Genomic DNA, 20,378 nt, shown 5'->3' with positions numbered 1-20,378 from the left:
AACAAACAAGAAATAAATTGGACTTCATCCAAATTAAAAACTTTTGTGCATCAAAGGACACTACCAACAGAGTAAAAGGCAACACATAGAATGGCATGAAGTAGTTTCAAATCACGTATCTAATAAGGGATTAATATCCGGAATATATAGAAAACTCCTATAAATCAACAACAGCAAGAACAATAACAACAACAAAAACCCAATTAAAAAATGGGCTCTGGCCCTGGCTGGATGGCTCATTTGGTTGGAGCATCCTCCCATGCACCAAAGGTTGTGGGTTTGATTCCTGGTCAGGACACACACCTTAGCCAGTATGATCCCCCGTCGGGGCGTGTACAGGAGGCAGCCGATCCATATTTCTCTCTCACATCAATGTTTTTCTCTGTGTCTTCCCCCTTCCTCTCTCTCACATCAGTGATGACATGTCCTTGAGTGAGGATTAAAAAAAAAAAGGGCTATGGACTTGAATAGATATTTCAGCAACTAATATATACAAATGGCCAGTAATCACAGGAAAATATGCTTAACACCATCCATCATCAGAGAAGTGAAAATCAAAGCTGTGACAAGTTACAATCCCACACCCATTAGTATGACTACTGTAGAACAAAACAAAATAAAAAACAAACAGCAACAGAGAAGGCCAGTGTTGGTGAGGATGTGAGGAAATTGGAATCCTGGTGCATTGTTGGTGGGAATATAAGATGGTGCCATTGTTGTGGAAAATAATGTGGGGATTCCTCAAAATATTAAAAGTATAATTACCATATGATTCAGCAATTCCACCAAAAGAATTGAAAACAAGGCCTCAAACAGACATTTGTACATCCACATTTATATCAGCATTACTCACAATAGCCAATATTGACAAATGAATGGATAAACAAAGCATACAATGGAATATTATTCAGCTTTAAAAGGGAAGGAAATTTTGACATGTGCCACAATATAGATGAACCTTGAGGACATTATGCTAAGTGAAATAAGCCAGTCCTAAAAAGACCAATACTGCATGATTCTATGAGGTACCTAGAGTAGTCACACTCATGGACAGAAAGTACAATGGTGGTTGCCAGGGATTGGGGCAGGGGAGAAGGAGGAGTTATTGTTTAATGGGTATAGAGCACATCCTTTTATTTTGTTATGTAGCTGTCGCCAGCACCGGCATCAGCTGAGGGAGCAGCTCTGGGTCTCCCCAGCTTTGGCACATATGGGGCCGGAGCTGTCGGCATGGGCACTCAGGTGTGCTTCTCTGACTCAGTGCTTCCTCTCAGGGGAGAGCAACTTCCAGCAGCTGGCCCCGAGGATCTCCCCCCTCGCCCCAAACACACAGCTCAGGATGCTTACGTGTTTGTCACCCCCTGGGTCCCAGCTGCTCCCTCCCTATAGGCCTGTCTCCCACCATTTTCCTCTGGCCTCCCTCTTGTTTTCCTTGCACAAAACTCAATTTGCATCTTGATGGAGAGGAATAATTAGAACCCTCCAGCATGAATAATTCTAGGCAAATTAATTTTTATGCCAATCAGGGAAAATTAATTGGCTTCATGTTTTATATTTTCCAGGCGGCTCCCCGGGCGGAGGCCCCACCTCTTCGCAGCCCCAGGTTCTTCTTCCCCAGCACTTTGGAGAAAATTGCTTGTTAGTTTTTGTGTGTGTTTGTTTGTTTTCAAGGCTTCCACAGGCAGCAGAGCTACCCCTCCTTTCAAATAAACGACCCATTTAACAAGCAAGATAAAGACCTCCTCAGAGCGCTACTGGCTGAGCAAATCCACTGGGTCCTTTACATCCCAATGTCTTTTTAACCTTTTATTTGCTTCTGTGGAAAACAAAAACACACAGAGAAGCACATGACAGGTAAACATGCAGCCTAATGCATTATTGTAAAGCGAATACTCATTAATTTCGTCTCCCATTTTGTGGCTTACCCTTTCTCTTACTAACCTTGTGATGAAAGAAGTTCCTACTAGTTCTTAATTTTAATATAGTCAACTATATCAATCTTTCCCTTTATTCCTGGTTAAAAATTTATTCCAAAATGAAGCATTTATATTATATTTTATGAGAAAACTATAGTTCTTTCTCATAATTTTCCAAAATGAAAATAGCTTTATTTTTAATAAAAATAATGATCTTAGTATTTACTATTTAAAAGTAGGTTGAAAAATATCATGACACTTCACTCTTATTTATTTCAGATGAAAAGTAACAATACCATCATCACACCTAAGAAAATGAACACATCTCTAATACTGTACTTATTTACATCGTCTTAATTATCCCCAAAATGTCTTTGATGAATGTAGAAGTTTTAGTTTGCCTCTTCTTAAATTTCATTAAATGTGTACTGTATGTACTCTTTTGTGTTTCTTTCACTCATGATTATATCTGGGTGTCTCACTCATTGTTATATGTGACTGTAGTTAATTTTTGTTCACTGCTATGTTAAACTCCATTTTATGAATATGCATAAGTTATGTGTCTAGTCTTCTGCTCATAGATAATTGAGTTGTCTTCCATTCCTAAATAAAGCCACTATTGAGACTCTTTTATGTCGTTGGTGACCACGCTCAAGGGTGAAGTTGTTGCTCAGAGGGTGTCAGCGGCTGTCTTAACTGCGTTCCCAGCAGCAGTGAATGAGAGTTACAGTTACACACGTTCTTGCCGGGATTTAGTATTGTCAGTTCCTTTAATTCCCACAAACAAGGCGTGGGCGTGCCCCAGAGAGAGCCCAACTCCGTGTTAATTTTAGAATCACATGATTTACACAGCCAGCCAGTGAGATTTTGACTGAGATTGGATTGTACCTACAGATCACTGCTGGAGAGCTGACATTTTCCCAATCCATGGACCAGGTATGGCCCATGCGTGTGGGCCATCCTCACTCAGTGTGGAGTCGGGTCCATCTCTTGTTAGATTTATTCAGCACTTTGCTGATAAACCTGCTCTTTGGGGTGCAGGGCAACAGGAAAGCCCCGATTTACGGCATCTGCTAATTTCTGTGGTGGGAGTACTCCCACCGACGTGGATTTCAAGATAACAGCGTGAGAGCAACGAACGTGGGTTTGGAGGAAATGCTGTGGTGGCAGGAGCCGCCAGGACGGTCCAGGACTTCCCGCCCCCTTGGTGTACACTGCGTAGTCCTTAGGTTGTGAGGGCGTGGAATGTACCCCTGTGATTAGGTTTCCCGTGATAGTGGCCCAGCTGACCTTAAGGTAGGCCGACCATCCAAGGGGCGTAACCGAGTCACATGAGCCCTTTAAAAGCAGGGCGTGTCTCTGGCTGGTTGAAGAAGCGTGAGTTAGAGACTGAAAGCAGAGAAGTATGCAACCTGAGGCAGGCTCCCTGCTGATGACTTGTAAGGAGACGTGGTGAGACCCTGCGAGCAGCCTGGGAGCTGAGATGGTCCCTGCCCACAGCCTGCAGGAGGCGGGGGACTCAGTCTTCCAGCAGCAAGGAAGTGAATTGTGCCAGAAAAAATAAGGTGGAAGAGTCCACTGGTTGTGCTTATATGCATGTATAGAAGTCCTTCGGTTGATCTCTTCCCACCCCCTCCCCAACACTCCCCAGCCTTCCCACTGTAATTTGACAGTCTGTTCTATGCTTTACTGCCTCTGTATCTATCTTTTTGTTCATCAGGTTATAATGTTCTTTATTTTCCATAAATGAGTGAGATCATGTGGTGTTTTTCTTTCATTGCCTGGCTTATTTCACTTAGTATAATGCTCTCCAGTTCCATCCATGCTGCTGCAAACGGTAAGAATTCCTTCTTTTTTACTGCAGCGTAGTGTTCCATTGTGTAGATGTTTTCTAATCCACTCATCTGCTGATGGGCATTTAGGCTGTTTCCAAATCTTAGCTATGGTGAATTGTGCTGCTATGAACATAGGATGCATATATCCGTTCTGATTGGGGTTTCTAGTTTCTTGGGCTATATTCCTAGAAGTGGGATTATTGGTCAAATGGGAGTTCCATTTTTAGTTTTTTGAGGAAATGCCATACTGTTTTCCACAGTGACTTCACCAGTCTGCATTCCCACCAGCAGTGCACAAAGGTTCCTTTTTCTCTGCATCCTCACCAGCACTTGTCGTTTGTTGATTTGTTGATGATAGCCATTCTGACAGGTGTGAGATGGTACCGCATTGTTGTTTTGATTTGCATCTCTCGTATAATTAGTGACTTTGAGCATGTTTTCATATGTCTCTTGGCCTTCCTTCTGTCTTCTTTAGAAAAGTATCTATTTAGGTCCATTGCCCATTTTTAAAAAAAATATTTTTATTGATTTTTTTACAGAGAGGAAGGGAGAGGGATAGAGAGTTAGACACATCGATGAGAGAGAAACATCGATCAGCTGCCTCCTGCACACCCCCCACTGGGGATGTACCCACAACTAAGGTACATGCCCTTGACCGAAATCGAACCTGGGACCCTTCAGTCCGCAGGCCGACGCTCTATCCACTGAGCCAAACCAGTCAGGGCATTGCCCATTTTTTTATGGGATCATTTATCTTCCTTTTATTAAGTTGTATGAGTTCCCTGTAAATGTTGGAGATTAAACCTTTATCAGTGATAACATTTGCAAATATGTTCTCCCATACAGTGGGCTTTCTTGTTGTTTTGTTGATGGTTTCTTTTGCTGTGCAAAAGCTTTTTATTTTGATGTAGTCCCATTTGTTTATTTTCTCTTTAGTTTCCCTTGCCCTAGGAACAGTATTGGTGAAGAAATTGCTTCAGTGTATGTCTGAGATTTCGCTGCCTGTGGATTCCTCTAGTATTTTTATGGTTTCCTGTCTTATGTTTAAGTCCTTTATCCATTTTGAGTTTATTTTTGTGTATGGTGTGAGTTGGTGGTCTAGTTTCATTTTTTTTGCATGTATCTGTCCAATTTTCCCAACACCATTTATTGAAGAGACTGTCTTGACTCCATTGTATGTTCTTCCCTCCTTTGTCAAATATTAATTGAGCATAGTGGTTTGGGTCGATATCTGGATTCTCTATTCTATTCCATTGGTCTATATGTCTGTTCTTGTGCTAGTATCATGTGACAGGGGGTAGGGGAGGCTGGGGAAAGGTCAATTGGGAAAAAAAAGAGGAGATATATGTACCACTATGTGTAATACTTTAAACAATAAAAAAGGAAAAAAAAAAAGGTGGAAGAGGATTTTTCTCCAGACCCTCGAGGTAAGAACTCAGCCCAGCCCACAACGTGGCGGGAGCCTGTGAGATCCTGGGCAGGGAACCCCGCCTCGCTGTGCGGTTCTGCCCCCTGAGCCGTGGAATACCAGCTGCCGGCGAGTGATGGCCTGTTACAGGGCAACAGGGAACCAACACAAGCGTGCTGGGTGGGTCTTTGCGAGCAGGCACGCCGGCTCCAGCATGGCTCTGGGTTACTTCCTAAATTCTTAATAGCTTTTTGTAGCTGTGATAAATGCTGTGATCTCTTACATTTAATTTCCAAGTGTCTGTTGCTAGGGTACAGAAATAAGATTGATTTATAAATACTGACCTTGTATCTTGCATTTCTGCAAAATTCAGTGATTAGTTTTTTCTTCTGTATGGTGAACACATGTACCCATGCCATTTGTTCATAGTTTTATTTTTTCTTTCCAGACCGTATGCCGTTCACTTCTGCCCCTCTGCTGGGCCACAGCCCCAACCCCAGCGCAATGTTGGTGATGGTGCCGAGCGGCCACCCTGGGCTCTCCCTGACCCTGGGGGGACATGTTTGTTCAGCTTGATGCTAGTTGTATTCTGGAGCAAATTTTAGAAGTTCCTTGTTATTTCCAGTTTGCTGAGGGTTTTATTATAAACTGGTCTTGAAATTTATCTTTCTTGGTATCTTTTGAAATAATCATATGGTTTCCCCCCTGTATCCTGTTACGTCAGTTGATTTTTAAATGTTGCACTTCATATGTAGTGGCCTTTTAAATGACCGCGGGGTTTGTTTTGCTCATGTGAGAGGACTCTGCAGTCTGGCTGTGATGAGCTGGCCCAGTGACGTTCTCCTGCCGTCCGGCCAGGTGTGGGGACCGAGGTTACGCTTGTCTAGTGAAGTGACTGGGCCACGCCTCCTCTTTCTGTCTCTATAAAGGCTTTGGCTACAGTTTTCTGGGGTCACCTTGGCCTGGAGCTTTGTTTGTGGAAATATTTTTGTTTCATTTATAAAAGTTTTGGTTTCTTAAATCGTCATAGAATTATTCAGATCGTCTACTTCCTGTGCGGCTGTGTGTCCCCAGCAATGTATCTGTGTCAGTAGTCCCTCTCGAAAGAAAATGACCTGCACATCACCCTGCCAGGCTTCCCCTTATCCGCCTCACCCTCCTATTTCCCGAGGTTGGGAATGACGGGAAGCTCCATCCTGGACGTCATTACAGCATGCGGTCTAGGGACAGACTGAAAATAGAAACTCAGTACATGTCTTTTAGTTCCCCTGTTGTCTTTTCATTCCCCAACCGTGGCGGGATTTCTTTTTCCATGTATAACACTCTATGCAGGACCCCCATACATAACTTGAAGCTCTGTCCCCCCCTGAATGAGAAAGGATGCTGCTGACAGTGCTAACTTGGCGCTCAGGCTGGGAGTCCTGTGGCTATTGAGCAAGCGGTTCTTGTCTCCTCGCTGGCATGTGGCTCGGGAACAGAGGGCCAGTGTGCTTCCTCCTGATGGCGAAGGACCCCGAGAAGGCAAGAAGCCAGTCCTGGCTTCCCAGGCCCCCCGAGCTGGGCTGCGGTGCAGCCTCTCCAGCCTCCTGGCCAGTGTTTGATGGCAGAGAGATGCACCGAACAAGAGTGTGAAGAGAAAAGGGGCTCTGCGGCCCCAGAGGGAGGAGGCATTTGGACGGAACCCACTCAGTGCAGCAGTTCGTGGGCTTTGAGACCAACAAAGAAAGCCCTTCCTCCCGGGGGCGTTGGAGCTGGAAGGAGCGCAGACATGACTTCGCCCAGTTGTCCTTGTTCTTGCAGTGAATGAAGGCGGGGCTGAGACCAGCAGCTCGGTCTCCTCACAGCAGGACCGCTGGCTCTCCTCACCTGCAGGCAGTCCCCCTTCCTTCGCTCGGGGCCTTTATGTTCACGTTTACGGATCCGCCCAAACGACCAGCCTTAGGCAGCGATGCCCTGTTCCTCTTCACAGCGCCCTCGCTCTTGTATTAGGGATGTGGTTTCCTGGCCTTAATGTCAGGGACCGTGTGCAGTTTTCCTCTTCTTCCATCTGTGTGGGGACCGTGTGCAGTTTTCCTCTTCTTCCATCTGTGTGGTGCCTTTATGGGTGAAGAGCTAAGAGCAGGTGTGTATGTTCCCCCATGTCCCGCGTGGTTCAGGGTTCAGGATCTGGAGGAGGGGGCCGCAGGCAAATGAAAGAGATGAGACAAGAGATAATTTGGAAATATTGGGGGCCAGACAGGTAAGCCCAACTCAAGGGGAAGGACTTCCACTGGTGCCTAGGCCTCGCCAGCCTTTTACACATAAAGCCCTTAGGCAGGCAATTGCAGTAGCAGACAGACTATCTTAAAGGTCAGTAAATATTAGAAGGATTTACTCTGAGACTATATAATCAGGAAATAGCTTGAGCCCCCATTGTCTGGATTAGACAATCGGTGCATAACTCTGGCCCTTGCCATGGGTTCAAGGTTCACCAGCGCTCCGGGATCCTTGTTTGCACTTCTCTGCTAGTGAAGACAATGGGCGGCTTCCTGCAGCAGGCCAGCTGTTCTCCACCAAGTGTCTGGTTGCATAGGTGAAATCAGGATTCTTCCGGGGCCAGGTCACCTACTTAATCTCTACAGGCGTGATGGGGAATATGGATCTACAGTAAGCATGTCAAACTCACGGCCTCTGGACCGCATGCCTCGTTTATTTGGCCTGTGTTAGCCTTTGAATTTGACATGCTTGATCTACAGATTTACTCGTGGAAAGGGAGGAGGAGGTCTTAGACCCTCAGTGCTATTAGCAAATATGTATTGAGTCCCTACCCATGCTAGGTGTGGGGGTTGCCATGGTGAACAACGGACAGGACTCCTGCCCTCTGGGCGCTCCCATCCCCGGGGGTGGGGGTGGGGGGTGAGGAGACGTGCGGTGGATAACTGAACAAATCAATGCTGGGTTACTGATGGTGGTAAGGCCCCTGACAGAAGTACCTGCAGAGTAGCTTGGTGAGGGGCGGGTCTAGCTTACACAGCGGGTGGGAGGCTGGCCTGGCTGAGGAGCTTCCATTTATCTGGGCCTGAAAGATGGGGAGGAGCCAGCCATGAGCAGGGCTGAGGGGAGAGCATCTTTGGATGAGAGAACCAAGAACCCAAGGGCCCCAATATGGCGAGGAGCTTGCATGTTACGGGATCTCACAGAATCTGGCCCTTGTGGGCAGAGAATCACGAGCCAGGAAAACGAGGTACAGGGTGAGGTTTGAATGAGGGCAGGTACCAGATCTTACAAGGCAGGGTGGGTTGGGGGGGCGGGGACTAGGTTTTATTGCAATGGAATAAAAATATTATAATTTGGGTAAGGGTGACAGAATCCAATTTATATTTCTTCAAAGATCACTTTGGCTGTGTAGCCACCATGTGTGGCAGAGGCTGCCAGCTCTTTCCATTATTCATCTCTCCTTTTTACACAGCAAAGGAGTTTCTCACCAGTCATGTGGCCACCCAGCTCAAGATGACATTCCAGCCGCCCTGGCCGTCGGTGTGTCCGTGTGACCAGGTTCTGGCCAGTGGAGGGTGAGTGGAAGTAACACCTGCTGCCTCTGGGCCACGCCCTCTCAGGGCAGGTGTACGCCTTCCCTTCCACTTCTCTTCTGCGACTGGCTGGACGTGGACCTGTGGGTGGGAGCTTCCCTTGAGATGGAAGCCACGTGACGAGGATGGCAGAGCAGCGGGCAAATGCAGACCGATGAGGTGGGGCTGCCTCGCAGGCCCAGCTGTCTTACCTGGGTGTTTTCAGGGGTGAACAATAAATGTCGACCTTGCTCAATTTTTATTAAATTGGGTCTCTACTATAGTGGGCACACCATATCCTAATTACAGGGGGAGATGGCCCAGGGCACACCAGGGGCCAAAGGAACTCAGGCCCCAGCCCCCACCCCCAGGCATCTAAATGAGACTAGCTTTCACCTGGTGGTCCCTGTCAGCATCATTCCCGTGAACAAGTGGTCTGGAATTTGGTAGCCACTTGGTAAACATTTCATGAAAAAAATTAATGAGTTACCTTCATTCCCTTCATGATGTAATCAGCCTACTGAAGATGCTCACATTTACATAGAAACATGGAATGGTTGTATTTCCTCCTGCAAGTAAGCACTTTACCTGTGCTCTGTGGACTTCCCCTTCCCATCCTTTAATAACATCTTGGACAATTTTCCATTGCCCAAGCTCTTGTGCTTTCTGTTATGCAAGTTCATTCAACTTAAAACCCACTTTCTCACAAGTGAACGGCCATCTCCTCCCACCTCCCTCTCATCTCCAAGTCCCTGCTTCTCCCAGGCTGGTACTGAAGAAGGAGTGAGAGAGACACACACTCTTTTCTTTCATTTATTCTTTTTAAAAATATATATTTTATTGATTTTTTTATAGAGAGGAAGGGAGAGGGATAGAGAGTTAGAAACATCGATGACAGAGAAACATCGATCAGCTGCCCCCTGCACACTCCCCACTGGAGATGTGCCCGCAACCAAGGTACATGCCCTTGACCAGAATTGAACCTGGGACCCTTCAGTCCGCAGGCCGATGCTCTATCCACTGAGCCAAACCAGTTGGGGCTCTTTCATTTATTCTTATCACTGCTGTTGCAGTCCCCTCTTTTTTTAAAAAAAATTATTTTATTGATTTCAGAGAGGAAGGGAGAGGGAGAGACAGAAACATCAATGATGAGAAAGAATCATTGATCAGTTGCCTCTTGTATGCTCCCTCCTGGGGATTGAGCCCACACTTGGGCATGTGACCTAACTGGGAATCGAACCACGATCTCCTGCTTCACAGGTTGACACTTAACCACTGAACCACACTGGCCGGGCTGCAGACCCTTTCTTGATGGTTATCACCAGACACCAACCAGCACAGACGCTCGCTGTTTGGCAGATGTCCACTTCCTGGCTTTCTCGTGGGATTCAGAGTCCACACTGAGGGAGTGTGGGCTCTCTGGAGGGCCCTGCAGGACTTCCACTCTTCTCAGGGCCCAGCCATGGCAAGTCAGGGTGAGCTCAGACCCCATCACCAGCACGACACCCCACCGCCTCCTGCCTCCATAGGCAGCCTGGGGGGAGGGTGCTGTTGCAGGGACTAAGCTCAGCTCATCTACCCACTCCAGGTGGGAACCACAGGCCTTTGCCACGCACAGGACAGATCAACAGGCAGGTTTCAGCGGAGGAAGGAGATACAGGTCCTTCCTTGTCACAGGCCCTCTCAGCGGTCTCCCAGCCTCTCCCACCCTCTCCCACCCTCTCCCATCCTCCCCCACCCTCTCCCACCCTCTCCCATCCTCCCCCATCCTCCCCCACCCTCTCCCACCCTCTCCCATCCTCCCCCACCTTCCCCTACCCTCTCCCACCCTCTCCCAATCTTGGCTTTGGGGCAGGGGAAGGCTAGGGAGAGAGTAACTGTCACCACAAACGCTGTATCCTCAGCAACGTGACTCTCCCTCCTGCTCCTCAGTCCCTTCCTCACGTCAGCATGGTGGGTGGTAGCTAATCAAGGTGGGGCCTTTTCTGCCAACTCTTACTGGTCTCCGAGGAAGTGCCTGCTGCCTAAATATTGGTGGCCTTGTTTAAATAAGGAGGACTCAGTGACTCTTTTCCATCAGCTTTGGGCCTAGTTGCCAATTCTGTGTAACAGCAAAGTCTTCATCAGTGCCTATGAAATCACTATTGTTATAGTTACTCGCACAATCATTAACAACATCAGCCAGATTATATAATTATTAAAATTGTCCTGGTCACCCTCCCTGCCATCCTCACGGTTACCATGGTTCCATACCCATTGGCCACCTTCACCATTATTCCCACTGCGAACACCATGACCTTCTCCAACACCGTGGTGACCAGCATCGGTGATCGCTGCATAACGTGAGCCGCTCTAACAAATGGGCCACAACAAGGGCTCTAACAAATGCTCAAATACAATAGGAGATTATTCCTCATTTATGTAAGTGCTCAAAGCAGGTGCTCTTGGTGGGCAGAAGGCATCCTCCACCGTGATTTAGAGCTTAGCCTCTACCGTCTTCTAGCCTCACTGTCATCCGCATGTAGCCAAAGCGGGTTAGGAGGGTGTGGGTGGTCCCACCTACACCTGCTTCTTAAAGTCTCGGGCTGGAAGTGCACACATCATTTCTGCTCACATTCCAGTGGCCCTTAGAACACAGTCATTGGCCATGACGTGGGATGTGCAGTAAAACAGTTTTTGAACACGTGGTAGCAGTCTCTGCCAGGCCATCCGACAAGCAATTCAGTTCCTCTGCTCTGTGCCCAGCCTGTGCTAGACCCTCCCTGTACACCAGGAGAGTATAAGGTTGCTATGAGCAAAGGTCTTAGGAACCAAGTAAATAGCAATACAAAGCAACATACTTTGGGCTTGATTCTTATTTTGTAGTTAGTTCTGTGGTAGCTCAGAGTGTGCTGAGAGGGTTAGGAGGAGCCTTGGAGGATGGGCAGAATTTCTGTGGCTGAGGAAACATGGAGTCTGAGGTGTGGAGGGTGCTTTTTGCAGAAGAGTGGCCTGGGCATAGGCCGGAACGGACTCAGCTTGAGCAGAGAGGAGACTGGCCGGATGGAGCGGGTGAGCACTGGGGAACGAGTAAGAATGAGCTTTGAGCAACTGCATGGAGTTAGAATGCGGAAGGTCTCTGTCTATACACGCTTTCAGACCCCTTTACATGTATATTAAAGTTCTTGGGCCGCAAGCAACAGAAAGCTAGCCTGTCTAAAGGAAACGGGCAGGATCGCAAGCGCGTGGGGCGGGCAATGCAGTGTGCTGCAGAGGCAGAAGGGGACGGAGGGCCGGTTCCTAGGTTTTGGCATCTGGTGGTGGTAAGCCCTGGGCAGCAGGGAACAAGGACCAGCCTCTGTATTACCCTTTCAACGCGCATATTCTAGGGGAGAGCCCTGTGTCGCCCCGGGCGTCAGGCGTCCTCTGGGTCAGTGTGCCTGGCTGGGGTGCTGTTTTATCTCAGTACCCCGCCCTCACCGTCCCAGGAAGTGTGTCTATGGTTAGTGTAGGCAGCTAGATAGTAATGAGGAAGGGCAAAGGGAATCAGACACTATTCAGCCTAATAAACGAGGGAGCGGAATCAGACCATAAGCCTGCTCGCTCCACTAGGAGGTACGGCTTCACACTCTCCCCAGGGAACCACCAGCCCGTTCCTCACAGATTACTGGGGGGAGGAATGAAAAATAAAGGCAACTCCTCTGCTGGGCACAAGATGGGACCATAGAGACCTGTCTGCGTAGCCTGGGCAAAGGATGGGATTGGACAGGGGACACAACACCCCGGAAGGTCTAGGAAAGAGATGGTTAGGGGAGGCTCCAGCGCCAGCCCGTGGAAGCTTGGGAAGTTGACTGGTTGGTTTGAAGAAGCACCTGGTCCCTCCCGAGCCTGAGAATATAATCCCAGTGCTGGGTCCGAGCCCCTCTGCTGGGGACGGGACCTCTTTGGATGCTGGGAACTGGAAAAAGACACGAGCAGCCAGAGGTAGATGGGACATGCTTTCATGCAGACAAAGCAGCCATTGCACACACAGCAGCCAGCCAAGCAGCAGCCCCCATCGCTTGTCTACTAAAGCAGACAAGATAGGCTTCCTGCCAGATAGGGACATCCGTGTTACACAAGATAGAGGTGACAGTGTGCAGTGCGTGCAGGAACACTGCTGTGTCATGGCCTTTTCACATGCGTGTGGCACATGGGCCGTTAACATGTGGTGTACTCTGATCAGGGTCCTCACACTCCAGCCCTTAGGCTGGATGGTCTTTTAGGGGTATCCTGGCCCATATGCAGCTCTTTGAACATAGAACCCACAATAACAATACAAACTGCAGCATGTTAGGGTCAGTACTCCGGTCCCAACAGCAAAATTCCAGAACGTCCAATGCCTGACAGTCCATTTCACCCCTCTCGGAGGGGGTCCTGGGGAGGGCGTGTATGGCCTGAACGTCATTATCTACCTCTTGCAGGGCGTTGCTGACATTGCCAGGGCTGGCCCCAGGGGTGCGGCTGTAACTTATAGTCGTGCCCGTTTCCCCAAGCGGATAGGAGGGCCACCATGGCCCTTCCCCTGTAACAGACCATGGCCAGGTCCACACTGCCTCTCCCCCTCTGCCAGGGGGCAGGCTTTGGGTCACAACTGTTCACCTGTTGTTTTCATCTGCACGTGCAGTGTCTGAGGATATCTCTGTATCATTAACACATCTAGCCCAGCCTCTTAGGCTAGGTGGGTCCGCCCCTAGCAGAGCTTGCCTTTTAACAGGCCATATTTCTTGTCTCCATTTGGGGCGATGATCTATTATCCACTGTTGCTTGTGCCATTGTGGCAACCACAAAGTTAAGTCTTTAAAGACAGCTCAGCTGTCTGTTCCAATGGCTACTTGGCCCAGCATTTGAATCGAACCACATAGTTCGTCAGTATCTAAATGGACAGCCACAGTCGTCCATGTAGCAGGGCTCCCCCTGCTAGACCTGTTCGTACACCACATGGTCTCCAGGTGTGTGTGTGTGTGTGTGTGTGTGTGTGGTGGGCCCTCTCAGAATGGACTAGGGAGCAGCACCTCCATAGGAGTTCCACCCCTTGACAGGGTCTCATAAATCACAGGTCCCAACATAGGGCCCCCACTTTGCTAAAGCTGGGCTTTGTGCTGCTCCCAACCTGGGCATGGTTATCTGAGACTAAGCCACCCCACTATAGGACAAGCCGTCTTTACAAGCACTTTGCCTTGTGCCGTAATAGCTTCACAGGCCTGCAAGGCAGCACACATGGCTGCCCACTGTCTCAACGAGAGCACGTCCACTCCCTGTTTCCTTCCATAACTGGTACCAAAATCCGATGGTACCTTCTCCGCCCACTTGGGCGACTGCCTTGTTGGCAGCTAGCAAGGCCTCCTTTACTTCTGGAGTCCAGTCCTAGGTCGCCCCCTTCCAGGACAACAGATACAGTGGCCGTAACAACTGCTCCAGGTGGGGAGTGAACACTCGCCAGTACCCCCCGAGGCTAACAGGCTGCAGCTGTTTCATGTTGTGGGTAAGCCTGCACCTGCCAATGCCTGCTTCAGGGCTCACCTTGGTCCTACCCGACCAGACAACTCCCCAGAATTTGACAGATAAGCCAGGTCCCTTGACCTTGCAGTCATTGACTGCCCATCCCCATGAGTTCAAAGCCTGCTGTAGACTACTGGCAGCTGCGTTTAGATCTGCCCGAGAATCAGAGGTTAGCACAACACCGTCAACACAACGGAACACTGGCACCGTGAGAGGCCCACCCAGGCAGCTAAATCTTGTGACACCAAACCATGACAAATAGTTGGGCTGTGCAACTATCCTTGAGGGAGGACGACAAAAGTTCACCATCGACCTTCCCACGTCAGTTCCTTGCTATCTACAGTCATCCGCCAGGCGCTGTCAGGCTCCTCCACCGGCCACACCGGGAGCCATAGCGGCTGCATGCGGGAGGCGGACGATCCTCGCCTGTTCTGGCTGCAATACCATCTGTCCAATCTCCCCATGGCCCCTGGGAGACAACACTGCCCTACCCGGGCTAGAGGGCAGGCCAGGCAACTGTATGGCCGCGTGATGCTGGTGCCCCCTAGTGATGGGCTTCACCACACACCTGCAGGGGAAATTCACTGGGTTGTTGCAGTCATTAACCCTTTAGCACAGTGGTTCTCAACCTTCCTAATGCCGAGACCCTTTAATACAGTTCCTCATGTTGTGGTGACCCCCAATTTCATTGATACAAATTGAACATAATTAAAGCATAGTGATTAATCACAAAACAATATGTAATTATATATGTGTTTTCTGATGGTCTTAGGCGACCCCTGTGAAAGGGTCGTTCAACCCCAAAGGGGTCGCGACCCACAGGTTGAGAACCGCTGCTTTAGCACATCCATTCCCAGGATGTATTACAGTCACATGTCTCATCACTCCCTTCTCTTGCCACTTGACTTCCACATCCCCCAAGCTGGCCGTAGTCATAGTAACTTCATGTATATGGCGGTCTACAAAAGGGGTCAAAATGGCTGCCAGTGAGCCAAACATTGCTGGAGGGGCTGTGGTGAGAATCATTTTCACACACATTATAAAATGCTCATTACTTGTGGCTTGGAGGCTCAGGTGCTCAGCACCCCCCTCACCCCCATTGTCTTTCGCCTGCTCTTGCTCCCAGCGGCTGCGTGGGCAGATGGCGGCCCTTTGCCTTTGCCTGGCTCCCGGAGGCTCTATCTCTTCCAGGCCGCACTGCTCCCTGTTCCCGGACTGGGCCCGCCTTTGTCTCAGTTCTTTCCGGCTGCTTTCTGCTGGTCTTTGAGGATCTGGTTCATCAGGGACAGCATGCTTTCCCCAACGCCACTGGCGTTACCTTGACCTGCTCCCAATCCTCAGAGGGGGTCCAAGACATCAGGACCGCTGCTGCTGGATATCACAGCCCGCGAGGCCACTGTCCTCCAGCAGGGCAGACGGGCTACTTACCCACACTCTTGCCAGCTATACTAGTTGTTGGATCCGAGCCCCTCTGCTGGGGATGGGTCCTCTTTGGATGCCGGGGAATTGGACGCGAGCAGCCAGAGGTAGATGGGACATGCTCTCATGCAGACAAAGCAGCCATTGCACACACAGCAGCCAGCCAAGCAGCAGCCCTCACTGCTGTTCAGCAACATATTTTATACTAAAGCAGACAAGACAGGCTTCCTGCCAGGTAGGGACATCGGTGTTACACAAGATAGAGGTGACCCTGCGTAGTGCGTGCAGTAACACCGCTGTGTCATGGCCTTTGCACATGCGTGTGGCACGTGGGCCTTTAACACGCGGTGTACTCTGGTCAGGGTCCCCACACCCAGCCTAACAAAGATGCTCTCTCTGGCTGGTTGGTAGCACATGCTGGCCCTGTTTGCTCAGCAGCTGTCTCCCCAGAGCAGCCATGTGGCCCTCGCAGCCCGGGCCCCCTGCGGACCTGGGCTCCCAGTGAGGGCCTGGCCAGCATCGGCTAGAGCACAGCCAGGAGCAGACTCAGCCAGCGGGTGGGACAAGCAGGGCTAAGCCTCGCACGGACCATGCTTTGTCCTGGGCCTGATGGAGACCAGGCTGGCTTCTTCCCCGGGGCCGGATGGAGATGATTGCCTGGAGCTGAACCGGAGACAGCCTCTGTGTTTGCCACCACCAGGCCTCAGCCCACACACGTGGGCCCTGGAACGCTTTCCTGGGACTCCATGAAAGGACGCCGTTCCCCCGGCACCAGGTGCGGGTGGCGTCAGAGCCGTGGAGAGAAAGGACGCACCTGCTTGGAGGGGAGCGGCTCCTGCGTGCAAGGCCCAGTCCTCTCTGGCTGGCTTGGTGGCGAAGGCAGGCGAGCTGTCTAGCTTCCGAGCCTGTTTTCTCACCTATGAAACGGGCAAAAAGTAAGAACCATGGCGTTGGGGTGGGGGGGAGGGGGTTGGCGGGGGGAGGGCAGACTCACACCTGAGAAGAGGAGAGCGAGGTGGGAGGGCTCCCAGGCGTGCGTTTCCTCCTGCTCCTGGGGTCTGGTGCGAGGCAGGGGCCTCTGAGGAGCAGAAAACACGGAGGGTCTCCGTGAAGGCGTCCCCTGGAGAGCGGTGTCCCCACCGCAGCCTGCTGGCCCCGCAGCGGGGGTGAAGGGGCACTCGGGGGCCCGCTCTGGGGGGTGCTGGCCGTGTCTATAGTAGCTTTGGTAGCTTCGGGGCTGTGAGCCTTGATGGAGCTGGAAATGTAATTTCAATTAAGAGCCCTCGTTTGCTCTTGCTCACATTACATTCTAATTAAATTTCAGTGAAATGCGGCACATTGAGGGGGAGGGCAGGGCGGCCAGGCGGCTCCCCTTCCTCCAGATGTGAGTCTTCCCTCCCCCCACGCCCTGGTCTCAGTCTTCCCACCCTGGGCCTCTGGCAGGACCGTGTGGGCCAGTGTCCTCCCGAGGGGGCCCAGCAGGCCTCCTGCGGCCATGACGGGCTGCACAAGCACAGGAACACTGCTCAGGGGGCCCTGCCCTCCAGGGTCTGGCCAAGGGAAGCTGGACACAGAGCCCGAGTGGAGAGGGGCCGTCCTGCTGACCGCTGGTCTGGGGGACTGTGCTGGCTCTCCCTTCCACCTCCCCGAGCTAGACCCTGGGAGCCTCCTGACCTTGCTCTGCCCTCCCTGGGGTCACAGGTCATTGCACAGGCTCTGCCTCCTGGCAAAGGTGACTCGTCAGGAGACACTGTTGTGCTGAGGGGTGAGAATAAGTAGGACCCGCTCTGGAGAGGCCTCTGCTCTCTTTTCCACAATATGAACCGGAAGCCACTGCCAGGCATTATCTCCACCGTCACCGCCAGCTCGGCCAGGGAGAGCGGCGGGGCACTCCTGGGCCGGGGAAAGGGCTGCGTTCACTGGGCAGCACAGTGGTGTGCCAGGGGAGGCGCTGCTTCAGTGCTGATCATGGAGGGAAGGAAAGAGATCAGCGGAAAGATTCAGGTGAGGGAGGCGAGAGCGAGCCCTCGTGAATGGACCGAGTAGGGTGGACAGATGGAAGGGCGGGGAGCTTGGACCCACGCAGCCCTGATTGCAACTCCTGACTCTGCTACTCACTAGCTGGTGACTTTAGCAAGACTCAGGCCCATTTCAATCCCTTTTTTCTTCATTTATAAAGTGTGAAGGTGGTACCCACCTCATGTGATTGTAAGCATTAAAGCATTTGTAAAGCAGTGACATGCAATAACTGCTCTGTAGATGCTGTTATTGTTAACCTGATGGGTCCAGGCAAAAGGCTTACAAGCGAGGCCTCAGTCTTCAGCCAGCCTTTGGTGTAGGGTAGAGCTGGGTGGGCAGATGGGAAAGATTAAATCTCTAAATTTTGTAGTCAACAGAGAGAAAAAGCACTTTTTAAAAATCCAGAAAGAAGTGAAAATAGGGACACAGACAGAGGTCTGTACACGCATGCTCACAGCAGCACTGCTCTGTACACGCATGCTCACGGCAGCACTGCTCTGTACACACATGCTCACAGCAGCACTGTTCTGTACACGCATGCTCACAGCAGCACTGCTCTGTACACGCATGCTCACAGCAGCACTGTTCACATAGTCCACAGCTGGGAGCAGCCCGCTGATGGATGGAGGGATAAGCAGAACGTGGTATAGCCAATCAGTCTAAAAGGAGGAAATTTTAACACTTGGACAACATGGATGAACTTTGAGGATAGTACATCTAGTCACAAAAGGACAAATACTGTGTGATTCCACTTACAGGAGGTACCAGAGTGGTCGCATCCATAGAGACAGAAAGTAGAATGGGGGCTGCCAGGGGCTGGGGAGTGGGGAGTGGGCAGCTGTTGTTTAACGAGCACAGAGCTTCAGTTTGGGAAGATGAAGAGTTATGTTGGTGGATGGTAGAGATGGTTTTACAACATTATGACTGTAGTTAATACCATTGAAGTGGTAAAAATGGTAACGTTTATGTAATATATATATATATGTATATATATATATATATATATACATATATATATATATATATATATTTTAAAAAATTGATTTTAGAGGGAAGGAGAGAGAGAGAGAGAAACATCAATCAGCTGTTTCCCATCTCCACCCCTACGGGGATCGAACCTGCAACCTGGGTATGTGACCTGACCAGGAATTGAACCTGCCACCCTTTGGTGCACGGGATGATGCTCTAACCACTGAGAGACACTGGTCATGGATGTTATGTATATTTTATGACAATAAAACCACCCAGCTCTTATTTGGGATGGCATTCCCTGTGGGTAGAAGGGACTGGCAAACTCCCTCCGCCTTCTGAGCCCTGTCCTGTTCCCGGGCTGTCCCCATCTGGCGCTGTGAGGTCTCCGGATGAGGGGAGGCTGCTTTCCGGGTGCCAGGCCCTGCCTGGCAGGCTCACACAAGGGCGGCTGACCCTCCCCTGCCGGCCTGCTTTCCATCTCCCCTCTGGAAGCCCCAGTTCATGAGAGAACGCCTCCCGCTGTCTCTCCAATCCTGTTGCAGGCCTGATGAGCACAGGGCTGGCTGCTCTGATGCTGATCGTGGCGGCTGGGGCTGGTACAGCCGCAGGCCCCTTCCCCCCCCCACCAATCACCAACAAGGGGGCTGCTGGGCTTGCAGGGAGGGCGGGCAGCCGGGCAGGATGTTGGCAGGGAGCGCGCTGCAGCTCCGCGCAGCGCCGCCAGAGGGCGACAGAGCCCCGCGTTTGGCTCCGCGTCCGGGGAGGGCGATGCACCTGTTGCCCCGACACAGCCCCTGCCGCGCCCCCAGGGTCCAGAGCGGAGCTGGGTGTGACCCGCTCGTCGAGGCACCTGTCCGGGTACCTATTTGCTATGTAAACCACGCCAACACTCGTGGCTCAAACAGCCATTTTATGACCCGTGAGTTCCCGGGACCCTGGTGTTGGCGGGCGCTGTGGCCCGAGGGCTGCGGCTGAGCCCCTGGGGCGGCGCATCGGCGCTGGCACTGGTGCTGGGGAGCGCGGAGGGCAGCTGCGCTCCCGCTGCGGTTAGTGCCCGTGTGCGACCACCGGCGGCGGTGGCCCAGGGAGGCGGGTGTGAGTGCTCACCGCGCCCTGCATCTGCCCCGGCCCCTCGGACTGGCCGCCCGAGGCCGGCGGATCTCGGGAGGGACGCAGGGATGCGAGCTTATGGAGCCTCTAATCCACCCAGTGCTCCATGTCTCTGGACTCCGTTTCCCCTGGTCTAACGAGCCATATCCTAAGGTAGGAGCTACCACTTGCTTCCCAGGACTTTGCAGACTTTTCCAAGTCCACAGGGAGCCTGGGGGCGGAGGGCCAGGCGGTGGGCTGAGGGCAGGAGGGGAGAGGGAACCAGGGGCTCCAACTCAAAGCTCACCGTGTACCAGGCCCTGTACTCACTTTCATGTCCTCTGATCCTTAAATAGCCCTGCGAGGTTGGCAAATGGCCTCCGTCTGATAGATCAGGAAGCGGAAATCCGTAGTGACTTGCAGGATTCACCAGCTGGAGAGGTGGCCTTGGGTGGGCACCGAGGGCGTCTGTGCGGCCCCTGCACTGAGCTCCCCACTGTCCTCACAGACAAGGGGCCTGCAGCAGGGAGCCGCTGGCAGGGAGGTCTCAGGAAGGAGGGGAGTGAGCTTATAGTACCGGCGGCGGGAGCCTCGCTTGGGAAAGGCTCCTGGGAGTCAGTGGAGAAACTGAGGCCAGGAGTAATTCAAGGGC

At 51.2% G+C, this 20,378-nt stretch overlaps 1 long non-coding RNA gene across 1 annotated transcript; it reads left to right on the top strand.

The window, feature by feature from the left end:
• The first annotated feature begins 1,307 nt into the window (after positions 1–1,307).
• Positions 1,308–2,546, top strand: LOC106694609. Its single transcript, XR_001345647.2, has 2 exons — positions 1,308–1,854; positions 2,196–2,546. It is a non-coding gene; the product is annotated as an uncharacterized LOC106694609 (long non-coding RNA).
• Positions 2,547–20,378: the final 17,832 nt, after the last annotated feature.

The sequence above is a fragment of the Myotis lucifugus genome, unplaced genomic scaffold (genome assembly GCF_000147115.1).
Source record: "Myotis lucifugus unplaced genomic scaffold, Myoluc2.0 scaffold_536, whole genome shotgun sequence".
Classification (NCBI taxonomy): domain Eukaryota; kingdom Metazoa; phylum Chordata; class Mammalia; order Chiroptera; family Vespertilionidae; genus Myotis; species Myotis lucifugus.
This window is presented reverse-complemented; position numbering and strand designations above follow the sequence as displayed.